This window comes from Phyllobates terribilis, unplaced genomic scaffold (genome assembly GCF_046119375.1).
Source record: "Phyllobates terribilis strain yellow unplaced genomic scaffold, ASM4611937v1 Scaffold_160__1_contigs__length_4322635, whole genome shotgun sequence".
Lineage (NCBI taxonomy): Eukaryota > Metazoa > Chordata > Amphibia > Anura > Dendrobatidae > Phyllobates > Phyllobates terribilis.
The window spans coordinates 3,552,125-3,564,999 of record NW_027362920.1 but is presented as its reverse complement, the minus strand read 5'-3'; the positions used below and the strand labels follow the sequence as shown (position 1 = coordinate 3,564,999).

General features: G+C 44.8%; 10 non-coding genes across 10 annotated transcripts; all 10 read left to right on the top strand.

Moving 5' to 3' along the window:
* The first annotated feature begins 112 nt into the window (after positions 1 to 112).
* Positions 113 to 303, top strand: LOC141207615 (U2 spliceosomal RNA). Its single transcript, XR_012277946.1, has one exon. It is a non-coding gene; the product is annotated as a U2 spliceosomal RNA (small nuclear RNA).
* A 1,115-nt stretch (positions 304 to 1,418) lies between these two features.
* On the top strand, positions 1,419 to 1,609 carry LOC141207614 (U2 spliceosomal RNA). The gene has a single exon (XR_012277945.1). It is a non-coding gene; the product is annotated as a U2 spliceosomal RNA (small nuclear RNA).
* A 1,115-nt stretch (positions 1,610 to 2,724) lies between these two features.
* On the top strand, positions 2,725 to 2,915 carry LOC141207613 (U2 spliceosomal RNA). The gene has a single exon (XR_012277944.1). It is a non-coding gene; the product is annotated as a U2 spliceosomal RNA (small nuclear RNA).
* A 1,115-nt stretch (positions 2,916 to 4,030) lies between these two features.
* LOC141207612 (U2 spliceosomal RNA) lies at positions 4,031 to 4,221 on the top strand. The gene has a single exon (XR_012277943.1). It is a non-coding gene; the product is annotated as a U2 spliceosomal RNA (small nuclear RNA).
* Positions 4,222 to 5,336: 1,115 nt separating this feature from the next.
* Positions 5,337 to 5,527, top strand: LOC141207611 (U2 spliceosomal RNA). Its single transcript, XR_012277942.1, has one exon. It is a non-coding gene; the product is annotated as a U2 spliceosomal RNA (small nuclear RNA).
* A 1,115-nt stretch (positions 5,528 to 6,642) lies between these two features.
* On the top strand, positions 6,643 to 6,833 carry LOC141207610 (U2 spliceosomal RNA). Its single transcript, XR_012277941.1, has one exon. It is a non-coding gene; the product is annotated as a U2 spliceosomal RNA (small nuclear RNA).
* A 1,115-nt stretch (positions 6,834 to 7,948) lies between these two features.
* LOC141207027 (U2 spliceosomal RNA) lies at positions 7,949 to 8,139 on the top strand. Its single transcript, XR_012277454.1, has one exon. It is a non-coding gene; the product is annotated as a U2 spliceosomal RNA (small nuclear RNA).
* A 1,115-nt stretch (positions 8,140 to 9,254) lies between these two features.
* On the top strand, positions 9,255 to 9,445 carry LOC141207609 (U2 spliceosomal RNA). Its single transcript, XR_012277940.1, has one exon. It is a non-coding gene; the product is annotated as a U2 spliceosomal RNA (small nuclear RNA).
* Positions 9,446 to 10,560: 1,115 nt separating this feature from the next.
* Positions 10,561 to 10,751, top strand: LOC141207224 (U2 spliceosomal RNA). The gene has a single exon (XR_012277645.1). It is a non-coding gene; the product is annotated as a U2 spliceosomal RNA (small nuclear RNA).
* Positions 10,752 to 11,869: 1,118 nt separating this feature from the next.
* LOC141207169 (U2 spliceosomal RNA) lies at positions 11,870 to 12,060 on the top strand. The gene has a single exon (XR_012277591.1). It is a non-coding gene; the product is annotated as a U2 spliceosomal RNA (small nuclear RNA).
* Positions 12,061 to 12,875: the final 815 nt, after the last annotated feature.

Genomic DNA, 12,875 nt, shown 5'->3' with positions numbered 1-12,875 from the left:
GGGATCTAGAGGTTGACAACATGTCTTCTTAACGGGAGTCCAGGAGCTCATCTCCACAAATGGACTTTTTAGGATCCTTGGGTGGCTCCGTAGTTTGAAACCAATTCTGGTTATCGCTTCTCGGCCTTTTGGCTAAGATCAAGTGTAGTATCTGTTCTTATCAGTTTAATATCTGATACGTCCCCTATCTGGGGACCATATATTAAATGGATTTTTAGAACAGGGAGATGGAAAAAGAGCTTGCTCTGTCCACTCCACGCATTGACCTGGTATTGCAGTATCTCCAGGACCGGTGCACCCCTTCTTTAATGCAGTTTCTAAAATCAGAAAGAATTGAATTCAATGTTTTTTGTTCATTTTGCTTGTTTGTCGGATTTTGGGATGGACTCTTTGGCTCTGCTTTTCTTCTCCTCATTGGATTTTTCATGCTCAAAGTTGCAGAAGCCAGATTACAAGCTCATTTTGGTTCAACTTCAGCAACTGTGCATTGCATTGCCATGTAATGTGATGCAATGCTATCTTTCTAGCTCTCCCTTTTTACTTCCTTTTGGATAAACAGACATATTAGGCAAGCATTTTGGAGCTTTCACCTAAATAACTACAGGTGGTGAGATAAGCTGCACAATATAATTGACCTTTCAGTATATTGTTGCACACACACCATCTATTTAGCAAATGCCCTTGTTATCAACAGCAGCCTTTTAAACTCACCTGAGCTAACAGGTATGTGCGCTGGTTACTCTGCTGCGCTTAAAATTTCTTTTTTGGTTTGCTACAATGCCTTTTCTGAAACGTTGTCTCCTTCTGCTGGAACACTGACTTCTTTCATTTAATGCCTGCAGACTATAAAAGAGAACCCAACCCAAAAAGTTTGGTTGATTAGTCTGTGGCATTCTGTTAAACTGTTGCTTATGGCGGTCTCTGTGAGCTTCTCAGCGACATTCAGCCAGCCAGGTATCCTGCCTGCAGTAGATGGAATGTGGCAATGGAACGCTGGCTGCGCGTGTCATAATAGGCTCTGAGCCTTTATATACCTGTGCACAGCAGCAGCCACCTTCAGTCTGCTGCTGGACAGCCAGCAGCAGCAGCAGCAGGAGAGGTATGTAATCAGGAGCCCTCCTGCTAAGGGTAGACAGCTGCTCGTTCCACCCCACCCCCCGCCTTAATTGGTTCTCCTCCCTTCCAACGGTGTTGAGGCGGGTGGGAACAGCAGGGGGTGAAGGTGCTGTGTTTAAAGAGGTGGAGTTATGCAGATCTAAAACGCGTGGATTGCAGCAGCAGCAAGCCGAAAAGTGCAGGCATGTAAGGGATCTAGAGGTTGACAACATGTCTTCTTAACGGGAGTCCAGGAGCTCATCTCCACAAATGGACTTTTTAGGATCCTTGGGTGGCTCCGTAGTTTGAAACCAATTCTGGTTATCGCTTCTCGGCCTTTTGGCTAAGATCAAGTGTAGTATCTGTTCTTATCAGTTTAATATCTGATACGTCCCCTATCTGGGGACCATATATTAAATGGATTTTTAGAACAGGGAGATGGAAAAAGAGCTTGCTCTGTCCACTCCACGCATTGACCTGGTATTGCAGTATCTCCAGGACCGGTGCACCCCTTCTTTAATGCAGTTTCTAAAATCAGAAAGAATTGAATTCAATATTTTTTGTTCATTTTGCTTGTTTGTCGGATTTTGGGATGGACTCTTTGGCTCTGCTTTTCTTCTCCTCATTGGATTTTTCATGTTCAAAGTTGCAGAAGCCAGATTACAAGCTCATTTTGGTTCAACTTCAGCAACTGTGCATTGCATTGCCATGTAATGTGATGCAATGCTATCTTTCTAGCTCTCCCTTTTTACTTCCTTTTGGATAAACAGACATATTAGGCAAGCATTTTGGAGCTTTCACCTAAATAACTACAGGTGGTGAGATAAGCTGCACAATATAATTGACCTTTCAGTATATTGTTGCACACACACCATCTATTTAGCAAATGCCCTTGTTATCAACAGCAGCCTTTTAAACTCACCTGAGCTAACAGGTATGTGCGCTGGTTACTCTGCTGCGCTTAAAATTTCTTTTTTGGTTTGCTACAATGCCTTTTCTGAAACGTTGTCTCCTTCTGCTGGAACACTGACTTCTTTCATTTAATGCCTGCAGACTATAAAAGAGAACCCAACCCAAAAAGTTTGGTTGATTAGTCTGTGGCATTCTGTTAAACTGTTGCTTATGGCGGTCTCTGTGAGCTTCTCAGCGACATTCAGCCAGCCAGGTATCCTGCCTGCAGTAGATGGAATGTGGCAATGGAACGCTGGCTGCGCGTGTCATAATAGGCTCTGAGCCTTTATATACCTGTGCACAGCAGCAGCCACCTTCAGTCTGCTGCTGGACAGCCAGCAGCAGCAGCAGCAGGAGAGGTATGTAATCAGGAGCCCTCCTGCTAAGGGTAGACAGCTGCTCGTTCCACCCCACCCCCCGCCTTAATTGGTTCTCCTCCCTTCCAACGGTGTTGAGGCGGGTGGGAACAGCAGGGGGTGAAGGTGCTGTGTTTAAAGAGGCGGAGTTATGCAGATCTAAAACGCGTGGATTGCAGCAGCAGCAAGCCGAAAAGTGCAGGCATGTAAGGGATCTAGAGGTTGACAACATGTCTTCTTAACGGGAGTCCAGGAGCTCATCTCCACAAATGGACTTTTTAGGATCCTTGGGTGGCTCCGTAGTTTGAAACCAATTCTGGTTATCGCTTCTCGGCCTTTTGGCTAAGATCAAGTGTAGTATCTGTTCTTATCAGTTTAATATCTGATACGTCCCCTATCTGGGGACCATATATTAAATGGATTTTTAGAACAGGGAGATGGAAAAAGAGCTTGCTCTGTCCACTCCACGCATTGACCTGGTATTGCAGTATCTCCAGGACCGGTGCACCCCTTCTTTAATGCAGTTTCTAAAATCAGAAAGAATTGAATTCAATGTTTTTTGTTCATTTTGCTTGTTTGTCGGATTTTGGGATGGACTCTTTGGCTCTGCTTTTCTTCTCCTCATTGGATTTTTCATGTTCAAAGTTGCAGAAGCCAGATTACAAGCTCATTTTGGTTCAACTTCAGCAACTGTGCATTGCATTGCCATGTAATGTGATGCAATGCTATCTTTCTAGCTCTCCCTTTTTACTTCCTTTTGGATAAACAGACATATTAGGCAAGCATATTGGAGCTTTCACCTAAATAACTACAGGTGGTGAGATAAGCTGCACAATATAATTGACCTTTCAGTATATTGTTGCACACACACTATCTATTTAGCAAATGCCCTTGTTATCAACAGCAGCCTTTTAAACTCACCTGAGCTAACAGGTATGTGCGCTGGTTACTCTGCTGCGCTTAAAATTTCTTTTTTGGTTTGCTACAATGCCTTTTCTGAAACGTTGTCTCCTTCTGCTGGAACACTGACTTCTTTCATTTAATGCCTGCAGACTATAAAAGAGAACCCAACCCAAAAAGTTTGGTTGATTAGTCTGTGGCATTCTGTTAAACTGTTGCTTATGGCGGTCTCTGTGAGCTTCTCAGCGACATTCAGCCAGCCAGGTATCCTGCCTGCAGTAGATGGAATGTGGCAATGGAACGCTGGCTGCGCGTGTCATAATAGGCTCTGAGCCTTTATATACCTGTGCACAGCAGCAGCCACCTTCAGTCTGCTGCTGGACAGCCAGCAGCAGCAGCAGCAGGAGAGGTATGTAATCAGGAGCCCTCCTGCTAAGGGTAGACAGCTGCTCGTTCCACCCCACCCCCCGCCTTAATTGGTTCTCCTCCCTTCCAACGGTGTTGAGGCGGGTGGGAACAGCAGGGGGTGAAGGTGCTGTGTTTAAAGAGGTGGAGTTATGCAGATCTAAAACGCGTGGATTGCAGCAGCAGCAAGCCGAAAAGTGCAGGCATGTAAGGGATCTAGAGGTTGACAACATGTCTTCTTAACGGGAGTCCAGGAGCTCATCTCCACAAATGGACTTTTTAGGATCCTTGGGTGGCTCCGTAGTTTGAAACCAATTCTGGTTATCGCTTCTCGGCCTTTTGGCTAAGATCAAGTGTAGTATCTGTTCTTATCAGTTTAATATCTGATACGTCCCCTATCTGGGGACCATATATTAAATGGATTTTTAGAACAGGGAGATGGAAAAAGAGCTTGCTCTGTCCACTCCACGCATTGACCTGGTATTGCAGTATCTCCAGGACCGGTGCACCCCTTCTTTAATGCAGTTTCTAAAATCAGAAAGAATTGAATTCAATGTTTTTTGTTCATTTTGCTTGTTTGTCGGATTTTGGGATGGACTCTTTGGCTCTGCTTTTCTTCTCCTCATTGGATTTTTCATGTTCAAAGTTGCAGAAGCCAGATTACAAGCTCATTTTGGTTCAACTTCAGCAACTGTGCATTGCATTGCCATGTAATGTGATGCAATGCTATCTTTCTAGCTCTCCCTTTTTACTTCCTTTTGGATAAACAGACATATTAGGCAAGCATTTTGGAGCTTTCACCTAAATAACTACAGGTGGTGAGATAAGCTGCACAATATAATTGACCTTTCAGTATATTGTTGCACACACACCATCTATTTAGCAAATGCCCTTGTTATCAACAGCAGCCTTTTAAACTCACCTGAGCTAACAGGTATGTGCGCTGGTTACTCTGCTGCGCTTAAAATTTCTTTTTTGGTTTGCTACAATGCCTTTTCTGAAACGTTGTCTCCTTCTGCTGGAACACTGACTTCTTTCATTTAATGCCTGCAGACTATAAAAGAGAACCCAACCCAAAAAGTTTGGTTGATTAGTCTGTGGCATTCTGTTAAACTGTTGCTTATGGCGGTCTCTGTGAGCTTCTCAGCGACATTCAGCCAGCCAGGTATCCTGCCTGCAGTAGATGGAATGTGGCAATGGAACGCTGGCTGCGCGTGTCATAATAGGCTCTGAGCCTTTATATACCTGTGCACAGCAGCAGCCACCTTCAGTCTGCTGCTGGACAGCCAGCAGCAGCAGCAGCAGGAGAGGTATGTAATCAGGAGCCCTCCTGCTAAGGGTAGACAGCTGCTCGTTCCACCCCACCCCCCGCCTTAATTGGTTCTCCTCCCTTCCAACGGTGTTGAGGCGGGTGGGAACAGCAGGGGGTGAAGGTGCTGTGTTTAAAGAGGTGGAGTTATGCAGATCTAAATCGCGTGGATTGCAGCAGCAGCAAGCCGAAAAGTGCAGGCATGTAAGGGATCTAGAGGTTGACAACATGTCTTCTTAACGGGAGTCCAGGAGCTCATCTCCACAAATGGACTTTTTAGGATCCTTGGGTGGCTCCGTAGTTTGAAACCAATTCTGGTTATCGCTTCTCGGCCTTTTGGCTAAGATCAAGTGTAGTATCTGTTCTTATCAGTTTAATATCTGATACGTCCCCTATCTGGGGACCATATATTAAATGGATTTTTAGAACAGGGAGATGGAAAAAGAGCTTGCTCTGTCCACTCCACGCATTGACCTGGTATTGCAGTATCTCCAGGACCGGTGCACCCCTTCTTTAATGCAGTTTCTAAAATCAGAAAGAATTGAATTCAATGTTTTTTGTTCATTTTGCTTGTTTGTCGGATTTTGGGATGGACTCTTTGGCTCTGCTTTTCTTCTCCTCATTGGATTTTTCATGTTCAAAGTTGCAGAAGCCAGATTACAAGCTCATTTTGGTTCAACTTCAGCAACTGTGCATTGCATTGCCATGTAATGTGATGCAATGCTATCTTTCTAGCTCTCCCTTTTTACTTCCTTTTGGATAAACAGACATATTAGGCAAGCATTTTGGAGCTTTCACCTAAATAACTACAGGTGGTGAGATAAGCTGCACAATATAATTGACCTTTCAGTATATTGTTGCACACACACCATCTATTTAGCAAATGCCCTTGTTATCAACAGCAGCCTTTTAAACTCACCTGAGCTAACAGGTATGTGCGCTGGTTACTCTGCTGCGCTTAAAATTTCTTTTTTGGTTTGCTACAATGCCTTTTCTGAAACGTTGTCTCCTTCTGCTGGAACACTGACTTCTTTCATTTAATGCCTGCAGACTATAAAAGAGAACCCAACCCAAAAAGTTTGGTTGATTAGTCTGTGGCATTCTGTTAAACTGTTGCTTATGGCGGTCTCTGTGAGCTTCTCAGCGACATTCAGCCAGCCAGGTATCCTGCCTGCAGTAGATGGAATGTGGCAATGGAACGCTGGCTGCGCGTGTCATAATAGGCTCTGAGCCTTTATATACCTGTGCACAGCAGCAGCCACCTTCAGTCTGCTGCTGGACAGCCAGCAGCAGCAGCAGCAGGAGAGGTATGTAATCAGGAGCCCTCCTGCTAAGGGTAGAGCGCTGCTCGTTCCACCCCACCCCCCGCCTTAATTGGTTCTCCTCCCTTCCAACGGTGTTGAGGCGGGTGGGAACAGCAGGGGGTGAAGGTGCTGTGTTTAAAGAGGTGGAGTTATGCAGATCTAAAACGCGTGGATTGCAGCAGCAGCAAGCCGAAAAGTGCAGGCATGTAAGGGATCTAGAGGTTGACAACATGTCTTCTTAACGGGAGTCCAGGAGCTCATCTCCACAAATGGACTTTTTAGGATCCTTGGGTGGCTCCGTAGTTTGAAACCAATTCTGGTTATCGCTTCTCGGCCTTTTGGCTAAGATCAAGTGTAGTATCTGTTCTTATCAGTTTAATATCTGATACGTCCCCTATCTGGGGACCATATATTAAATGGATTTTTAGAACAGGGAGATGGAAAAAGAGCTTGCTCTGTCCACTCCACGCATTGACCTGGTATTGCAGTATCTCCAGGACCGGTGCACCCCTTCTTTAATGCAGTTTCTAAAATCAGAAAGAATTGAATTCAATGTTTTTTGTTCATTTTGCTTGTTTGTCGGATTTTGGGATGGACTCTTTGGCTCTGCTTTTCTTCTCCTCATTGGATTTTTCATGTTCAAAGTTGCAGAAGCCAGATTACAAGCTCATTTTGGTTCAACTTCAGCAACTGTGCATTGCATTGCCATGTAATGTGATGCAATGCTATCTTTCTAGCTCTCCCTTTTTACTTCCTTTTGGATAAACAGACATATTAGGCAAGCATTTTGGAGCTTTCACCTAAATAACTACAGGTGGTGAGATAAGCTGCACAATATAATTGACCTTTCAGTATATTGTTGCACACACACCATCTATTTAGCAAATGCCCTTGTTATCAACAGCAGCCTTTTAAACTCACCTGAGCTAACAGGTATGTGCGCTGGTTACTCTGCTGCGCTTAAAATTTCTTTTTTGGTTTGCTACAATGCCTTTTCTGAAACGTTGTCTCCTTCTGCTGGAACACTGACTTCTTTCATTTAATGCCTGCAGACTATAAAAGAGAACCCAACCCAAAAAGTTTGGTTGATTAGTCTGTGGCATTCTGTTAAACTGTTGCTTATGGCGGTCTCTGTGAGCTTCTCAGCGACATTCAGCCAGCCAGGTATCCTGCCTGCAGTAGATGGAATGTGGCAATGGAACGCTGGCTGCGCGTGTCATAATAGGCTCTGAGCCTTTATATACCTGTGCACAGCAGCAGCCACCTTCAGTCTGCTGCTGGACAGCCAGCAGCAGCAGCAGCAGGAGAGGTATGTAATCAGGAGCCCTCCTGCTAAGGGTAGACAGCTGCTCGTTCCACCCCACCCCCCGCCTTAATTGGTTCTCCTCCCTTCCAACGGTGTTGAGGCGGGTGGGAACAGCAGGGGGTGAAGGTGCTGTGTTTAAAGAGGTGGAGTTATGCAGATCTAAAACGCGTGGATTGCAGCAGCAGCAAGCCGAAAAGTGCAGGCATGTAAGGGATCTAGAGGTTGACAACATGTCTTCTTAACGGGAGTCCAGGAGCTCATCTCCACAAATGGACTTTTTAGGATCCTTGGGTGGCTCCGTAGTTTGAAACCAATTCTGGTTATCGCTTCTCGGCCTTTTGGCTAAGATCAAGTGTAGTATCTGTTCTTATCAGTTTAATATCTGATACGTCCCCTATCTGGGGACCATATATTAAATGGATTTTTAGAACAGGGAGAGGGAAAAAGAGCTTGCTCTGTCCACTCCACGCATTGACCTGGTATTGCAGTATCTCCAGGACCGGTGCACCCCTTCTTTAATGCAGTTTCTAAAATCAGAAAGAATTGAATTCAATGTTTTTTGTTCATTTTGCTTGTTTGTCGGATTTTGGGATGGACTCTTTGGCTCTGCTTTTCTTCTCCTCATTGGATTTTTCATGTTCAAAGTTGCAGAAGCCAGATTACAAGCTCATTTTGGTTCAACTTCAGCAACTGTGCATTGCATTGCCATGTAATGTGATGCAATGCTATCTTTCTAGCTCTCCCTTTTTACTTCCTTTTGGATAAACAGACATATTAGGCAAGCATTTTGGAGCTTTCACCTAAATAACTACAGGTGGTGAGATAAGCTGCACAATATAATTGACCTTTCAGTATATTGTTGCACACACACCATCTATTTAGCAAATGCCCTTGTTATCAACAGCAGCCTTTTAAACTCACCTGAGCTAACAGGTATGTGCGCTGGTTACTCTGCTGCGCTTAAAATTTCTTTTTTGGTTTGCTACAATGCCTTTTCTGAAACGTTGTCTCCTTCTGCTGGAACACTGACTTCTTTCATTTAATGCCTGCAGACTATAAAAGAGAACCCAACCCAAAAAGTTTGGTTGATTAGTCTGTGGCATTCTGTTAAACTGTTGCTTATGGCGGTCTCTGTGAGCTTCTCAGCGACATTCAGCCAGCCAGGTATCCTGCCTGCAGTAGATGGAATGTGGCAATGGAACGCTGGCTGCGCGTGTCATAATAGGCTCTGAGCCTTTATATACCTGTGCACAGCAGCAGCCACCTTCAGTCTGCTGCTGGACAGCCAGCAGCAGCAGCAGCAGGAGAGGTATGTAATCAGGAGCCCTCCTGCTAAGGGTAGACAGCTGCTCGTTCCACCCCACCCCCCCCCTTAATTGGTTCTCCTCCCTTCCAACGGTGTTGAGGCGGGTGGGAACAGCAGGGGGTGAAGGTGCTGTGTTTAAAGAGGTGGAGTTATGCAGATCTAAAACGCGTGGATTGCAGCAGCAGCAAGCCGAAAAGTGCAGGCATGTAAGGGATCTAGAGGTTGACAACATGTCTTCTTAACGGGAGTCCAGGAGCTCATCTCCACAAATGGACTTTTTAGGATCCTTGGGTGGCTCCGTAGTTTGAAACCAATTCTGGTTATCGCTTCTCGGCCTTTTGGCTAAGATCAAGTGTAGTATCTGTTCTTATCAGTTTAATATCTGATACGTCCCCTATCTGGGGACCATATATTAAATGGATTTTTAGAACAGGGAGATGGAAAAAGAGCTTGCTCTGTCCACTCCACGCATTGACCTGGTATTGCAGTATCTCCAGGACCGGTGCACCCCTTCTTTAATGCAGTTTCTAAAATCAGAAAGAATTGAATTCAATGTTTTTTGTTCATTTTGCTTGTTTGTCGGATTTTGGGATGGACTCTTTGGCTCTGCTTTTCTTCTCCTCATTGGATTTTTCATGTTCAAAGTTGCAGAAGCCAGATTACAAGCTCATTTTGGTTCAACTTCAGCAACTGTGCATTGCATTGCCATGTAATGTGATGCAATGCTATCTTTCTAGCTCTCCCTTTTTACTTCCTTTTGGATAAACAGACATATTAGGCAAGCATTTTGGAGCTTTCACCTAAATAACTACAGGTGGTGAGATAAGCTGCACAATATAATTGACCTTTCAGTATATTGTTGCACACACACCATCTATTTAGCAAATGCCCTTGTTATCAACAGCAGCCTTTTAAACTCACCTGAGCTAACAGGTATGTGCGCTGGTTACTCTGCTGCGCTTAAAATTTCTTTTTTGGTTTGCTACAATGCCTTTTCTGAAACGTTGTCTCCTTCTGCTGGAACACTGACTTCTTTCATTTAATGCCTGCAGACTATAAAAGAGAACCCAACCCAAAAAGTTTGGTTGATTAGTCTGTGGCATTCTGTTAAACTGTTGCTTATGGCGGTCTCTGTGAGCTTCTCAGCGACATTCAGCCAGCCAGGTATCCTGCCTGCAGTAGATGGAATGTGGCAATGAAACGCTGGCTGCGCGTGTCATAATAGGCTCTGAGCCTTTATATACCTGTGCACAGCAGCAGCCACCTTCAGTCTGCTGCTGGACAGCCAGCAGCAGCAGCAGCAGGAGAGTTATGTAATCAGGAGCCCTCCTGCTAAGGGTAGACAGCTGCTCGTTCCACCCCACCCCCCGCCTTAATTGGTTCTCCTCCCTTCCAACGGTGTTGAGGCGGGTGGGAACAGCAGGGGGTGAAGGTGCTGTGTTTAAAGAGGTGGAGTTATGCAGATCTAAAACGCGTGGATTGCAGCAGCAGCAAGCCGAAAAGTGCAGGCATGTAAGGGATCTAGAGGTTGACAACATGTCTTCTTAACGGGAGTCCAGGAGCTCATCTCCACAAATGGACTTTTTAGGATCCTTGGGTGGCTCCGTAGTTTGAAACCAATTCTGGTTATCGCTTCTCGGCCTTTTGGCTAAGATCAAGTGTAGTATCTGTTCTTATCAGTTTAATATCTGATACGTCCCCTATCTGGGGACCATATATTAAATGGATTTTTAGAACAGGGAGATGGAAAAAGAGCTTTCTCTGTCCACTCCACGCATTGACCTGGTATTGCAGTATCTCCAGGACCGGTGCACCCCTTCTTTAATGCAGTTTCTAAAATCAGAAAGAATTGAATTCAATGTTTTTTGTTCATTTTGCTTGTTTGTCGGATTTTGGGATGGACTCTTTGGCTCTGCTTTTCTTCTCCTCATTGGATTTTTCATGTTCAAAGTTGCAGAAGCCAGATTACAAGCTCATTTTGGTTCAACTTCAGCAACTGTGCATTGCATTGCCATGTAATGTGATGCAATGCTATCTTTCTAGCTCTCCCTTTTTACTTCCTTTTGGATAAACAGACATATTAGGCAAGCATTTTGGAGCTTTCACCTAAATAACTACAGGTGGTGAGATAAGCTGCACAATATAATTGACCTTTCAGTATATTGTTGCACACACACCATCTATTTAGCAAATGCCCTTGTTATCAACAGCAGCCTTTTAAACTCACCTGAGCTAACAGGTATGTGCGCTGGTTACTCTGCTGCGCTTAAAATTTCTTTTTTGGTTTGCTACAATGCCTTTTCTGAAACGTTGTCTCCTTCTGCTGGAACACTGACTTCTTTCATTTAATGCCTGCAGACTATAAAAGAGAACCCAACCCAAAAAGTTTGGTTGATTAGTCTGTGGCATTCTGTTAAACTGTTGCTTATGGCGGTCTCTGTGAGCTTCTCAGCGACATTCAGCCAGCCAGGTATCCTGCCTGCAGTAGATGGAATGTGGCAATGGAACGCTGGCTGCGCGTGTCATAATAGGCTCTGAGCCTTTATATACCTGTGCACAGCAGCAGCCACCTTCAGTCTGCTGCTGGACAGCCAGCAGCAGCAGCAGCAGCAGGAGAGGTATGTAATCAGGAGCCCTCCTGCTAAGGGTAGACAACTGCTCGTTCCACCCCACCCCCCGCCTTAATTGGTTCTCCTCCCTTCCAACGGTGTTGAGGCGGGTGGGAACAGCAGGGGGTGAAGGTGCTGTGTTTAAAGAGGTGGAGTTATGCAGATCTAAAACGCGTGGATTGCAGCAGCAGCAAGCCGAAAAGTGCAGGCATGTAAGGGATCTAGAGGTTGACAACATGTCTTCTTAACGGGAGTCCAGGAGCTCATCTCCACAAATGGACTTTTTAGGATCCTTGGGTGGCTCCGTAGTTTGAAACCAATTCTGGTTATCGCTTCTCGGCCTTTTGGCTAAGATCAAGTGTAGTATCTGTTCTTATCAGTTTAATATCTGATACGTCCCCTATCTGGGGACCATATATTAAATGGATTTTTAGAACAGGGAGATGGAAAAAGAGCTTGCTCTGTCCACTCCACGCATTGACCTGGTATTGCAGTATCTCCAAGACCGGTGCACCCCTTCTTTAATGCAGTTTCTAAAATCAGAAAGAATTGAATTCAATGTTTTTTGTTCATTTTGCTTGTTTGTCGGATTTTGGGATGGACTCTTTGGCTCTGCTTTTCTTCTCCTCATTGGATTTTTCATGTTCAAAGTTGCAGAAGCCAGATTACAAGCTCATTTTGGTTCAACTTCAGCAACTGTGCATTGCATTGCCATGTAATGTGATGCAATGCTATCTTTCTAGCTCTCCCTTTTTACTTCCTTTTGGATAAACAGACATATTAGGCAAGCATTTTGGAGCTTTCACCTAAATAACTACAGGTGGTGAGATAAGCTGCACAATATAATTGACCTTTCAGTATATTGTTGCACACACACCATCTATTTAGCAAATGCCCTTGTTATCAACAGCAGCCTTTTAAACTCACCTGAGCTAACAGGTATGTGCGCTGGTTACTCTGCTGCGCTTAAAATTTCTTTTTTGGTTTGCTACAATGCCTTTTCTGAAACGTTGTCTCCTTCTGCTGGAACACTGACTTCTTTCATTTAATGCCTGCAGACTATAAAAGAGAACCCAACCCAAAAAGTTTGGTTGATTAGTCTGTGGCATTCTGTTAAACTGTTGCTTATGGCGGTCTCTGTGAGCTTCTCAGCGACATTCAGCCAGCCAGGTATCCTGCCTGCAGTAGATGGAATGTGGCAATGGAACGCTGGCTGCGCGTGTCATAATAGGCTCTGAGCCTTTATATACCTGTGCACAGCAGCAGCCACCTTCAGTCTGCTGCTGGACAGCCAGCAGCAGCAGCAGCAGGAGAGGTATGTAATCAGGAGCCCT